This window comes from Arachis duranensis, chromosome 3 (genome assembly GCF_000817695.3).
Source record: "Arachis duranensis cultivar V14167 chromosome 3, aradu.V14167.gnm2.J7QH, whole genome shotgun sequence".
Taxonomy (NCBI): domain Eukaryota; kingdom Viridiplantae; phylum Streptophyta; class Magnoliopsida; order Fabales; family Fabaceae; genus Arachis; species Arachis duranensis.
The window spans coordinates 116,625,210-116,629,646 of record NC_029774.3 but is presented as its reverse complement, the minus strand read 5'-3'; positions in this window follow the sequence as shown (position 1 = coordinate 116,629,646).

The following is a 4,437-nucleotide window of genomic DNA, read 5'->3' as shown; positions in this document are numbered from 1 at the left end:
AGTAACCTAGGGTATACAGAAATGAGTAAATGACATAAAAATCCACTTCCGGGCCCACTTGGTGTGTGCTTGGGCGGAGCATTGAAGCATTTTCGTGTAGAGACTCTTCTTGGAGTTAAACGCCAGCTTTTGTGCCAGTTTGGGCGTTTAACTCCCATTTTGGTGCCAGTTTGGGCGTTTAACTCCCATTTTGGTGCCAGTTCCGGCGTTTAACGCTGGAAATTCTGAGGGTGACTTTGAACGCCGGTTTGGGCCATCAAATCTTGGGAAAAGTATGGACTATCATATATTGCTGGAAAGCCCAGGATGTCTACTTTCCAACGCCGTTGAGAGCGCGCCAATTGGGCTTCTGTAGCTCCAGAAAATCCACTTCGAGTGCAGGGAGGTCAGAATCCAACAGCATCTGCAGTCGTTTTTGGTCTCTGAATCAGATTCTTGCTCAGGTCCCTCAATTTCAGCCAGAAAATACCTGAAATCACAGAAGAACACACAAACTCATAGTAAAGCCCAGAAAAGTGAATTTTAACTAAAAACTAATAAAAATATACTAAAAACTAACTAGATCATACTAAAAAAATACTAAAAACAATGCCAAAAAGCGTACAAATTATCCGCTCATCAGTTGGCTAGAGGGTTGTGTTTATGTTTTTGGTAACTTTGTACTTCTTTGAGTTTTAATATTTATTAATTACAATAATTTTTTATTTTTTGGTCTTTTCTTTTCAAAACTTTTTCAAAAATAATTTTTCTTTGATTAAATTTCGTGTCAAACTTTTAAGTTTGGTGTTCTCTTGTTATTTTTCTTTAATTTTTAAAAATTTATTTTTAGTTTTCCAAAAATTTCAAGTTTGGTGTTCTTTTTATGTTCTTGAGTCTTTGAATTTTGGTTTTTGTTGTTCTTGTGAGTCTTCAAAGTGTTCTTGAGTCTTCTTTGTGTTTTGATCTTAAAATTTTTAAGTTTGGTGTTCCTTAGTGTTTTCCCTCCAAATTTTCGAAAACAAGGAGCATTAGATCTAAAAATTTTTAAGTCTTGTGTCTTTTGTGTGTTTTTCTCTTTCCTCGTTAAAATTCAAAAATAAAAATACCTCCCTAACTAATTTTAAGCAAAAATTTTGAAATTCTTAATAAAAATTTCAGATCTCAATTTCAAAATTTTATCTTATCATATCTTTGTTGTCAAGTTTTCAAAAATCATATCTTTTCAAATCTTTTCTCTTATTTATTTTCTTACAAATATCTTCAGTTTTAAAAAAAATATCTTTTTCAAAACCTCCTAACCACTTTCTCTCTCTATATTTTTCGAAAATATTTCACAAAAATTTTCAAAATCTTTTTAATTAATTAATTATTTTAGTTTCCAATTTCCTTTTATTTTATTTTTTTTCTAATTTTCAAACCACGTTCAATTTCTCATTTATTTTACTTTATTTTATTTTAATTTTGGTATTTTAAAAAAATAAATAAAAGAATAATTTTTTTTTACAATCCACATCATCTCACTTTTTCCATCATGGACCTAAGTGGAAATGAACAGTCCAGAAGGATTCTGGAGTCATATGCTAACCCCACTACTGCTTCATACGGAAGTAGTATCTATATACCCTCCATCAGAGCTAGCAGTTTTGAGTTAAATTCTCAGCTCATTATCATGGTGCAGCAAAATTGCCAGTATTCCATTCTTTCACAGGACGAACCTACAAAGTTTCTGGCACAGTTCTTACAAATTGCTGACATAGTACGTGATAAGAAAGTGGATCAGGATGTCTACAGATTACTGTTGTTTCTATTTGCTGTAAAAGATCAAGTTAAGAGGTGGTTGAATAACCAACCCAAGGCCAGCATAAGAACATGGAAACAGTTGTCAGACAAATTTCTGAATCAATATTTTCTTCCAAAAAGGATGACACAATTAAGGCTGGACATCCAAGGCTTTAAACAAGAGGATAATGAATCTCTTTATGATGCTTGGGAGAGGTACAGAGAGATGCTAAGAAAATGCCCCTCTGAAATATTTTCAGAATGGGTGCAGTTAGACATCTTCTACTACGGGCTTACAGAAAAAGCCCAGACATCTCTAGATCACTCAGTTGGTGGATCTATACACATGAGAAAGACAATTGAAGAGGCTCAAGAGCTCGTTGATACAGTTGTCAGAAATCAACATCTGTATTTAAATAGTGAATCTTCCATGAAAGAAGAAGCTAAAGCAGTATCCACTGAACTTAATCCTCCAGAGCAGGTTGCTGAACTCAACCAGCAAATACTCCTTCTAACAAAACAGTTAGCAGAATTCAAAGAAATGTTATAAGATACTAAAAATGCTAACAAAAATATGGAGGCACAATTGGATTAGACAAGACAGCAGTTATCTAAACAAATAACAGAAGAGTGCCAATCTGTTCAACTAAGGAGTGGAAAGACATTGAATATCTCAACTCAAAGCAGCAGAAAGCCAAGAAAGGAACACCTGACAGAGGATGACCAATTCACTGCCCAAAATCTCTCTGAGGACAGTAAGAGCCCGGAGAGGAATGATTCTGGCGTTCAAATGCCAGAAAATGGCAGTAACTTGGCGTTAAACGCCTATTCAGCTGCTAGTTCTGGCGTTAAACGCCAGAAAAGGGCAGCAACCTGGCGTTAAACGCCCACTCTGCATCCAATTCTAGCATTCAAATGCCAAAAAAGGGCAGCAACCTGGCGTTAAACACCCATTCAGCTGCCAGTTATGGCGTTCAAACGCTAGCAAGGGGTCAGACACCTACAAGTACTGATAACAGCTCCCTTAAGCAGGCGTCTCCAACCACTTCTGTAGGACATAAACCTATAGCAACTAAGGTTGAAGAATACAAAGCTAAGATGCCTTATCCTCAGAAACTCCACTAAGCGAAACAGATAAACAATTTGCCCGCTTTGCAGACTATCTCAGGACTCTTGAAATAAAGATTCCATTTGCAGAGGCACTTGAGCAAATACCCTCTTATGCTAAGTTCATGAAAGAAATCTTAAGTCATAAGAAGGATTGGAGAGAAACTGAAAAAGTTTTCCTCACTGAAGAATGCAGTGCAGTCATTCTGAAAAGCTTACCAGAGAAGCTTAAAGATCCTGGAAGCTTTATGATACCATGCACATTAGAGGGTGCTTGTACCAAGACAGCTCTATGTGATCTTGGGGCAAGTATCAACCTAGTCCATGCATCCACTATCAGAAAGCTTGGCTTGACTGAAGAAGTCAAACCAACCAGAATATGTCTCTAACTTGCTGATGGTTCCATTAAATTTCCATCAGGCGTAATTGAGGACATGATTGTCAAGGTTGGGCCATTTGCTTTTCCCATTGACTTTGTAGTGCTGAAAATGGAGGAGCACAAGAGTGCAACTCTCATTCTAGGAAGACCTTTCCTAGCAACTGAACGAACTCTCATTGACGTCCAAAAAGGGGAGGTGACCCTGAGAGTCAATAAGGATGAGTTCAAGTTGAATGCTGTCAAAGCTATGTAGCATCCAGACACATCAAGTGACTGCATGAGCATTGATATTATTGACTCCCTGGTGGAAGAGATCAATATGACTGAGAGTTTCGAATCAGAGCTAGAAGACATCTTTAAAGATGTTTAGCCTGATATGGAGGAACCAGAGAAAACAGAAGAACCTTTGAAAACTCCTCAGGAAGAGGGGAAGCCTCCTAAACCCGAGCTTAAACCACTACCACCATCCCTGAAATACGCATTTTTGGGAGAGAATAATACTTTTTCAGTAATCATAAGCTCTGCTTTAGAGCCACAGGAAGAGAAAGCACTAATTCAAGTGCTAAGGACGCACAAGAAAGCTCTTGGGTGGTCCATAAGTGATCTTAAGGACATTAGCCCAGCCAGATGCATGCAAAGGATCCTATTGGAGGATAATGCTAAGCCAGTGGTTCAACCACAGAGGCGGCTGAATCCAACCATGAAGGAGGTGGTGCAGAAAGAGGTCACTAAATTACTAGAGGCTGGAATTATTTATCCTATTTCTGATAGCCCCTGGATGAGCCCTGTCCAAGTCGTTCCAAAGAAGGGAGGCATGATAGTGATTCATAATGAGAAGAACAAACTGGTTCCCACAGGAATAGTTACATGGTGGCGTATGTGTATTGACTACAGAAGACTCAATACAGCAATAAAAAAGGATCATTTTTCTTTACTATTCATAGACCAGATGCTAGAGAGATTAGCAGGTCATGATTACTACTGCTTTTTGGATAGCTACTCAGGTTACAACCAAATTGCAGTGGATCCCCAGGACCAAGAGAAAATGGCATTCACATGTCCATCTGGAGTATTTGCCTACAGAAGGATGCCTTTTGGTTTGTGCAATGCACCTACAACCTTTCAGAGGTGCATGCTCTCTATTTTCTCTAATATGGTAGAGAAATTTTTGGAAGTCTTCATGGATGACTTCT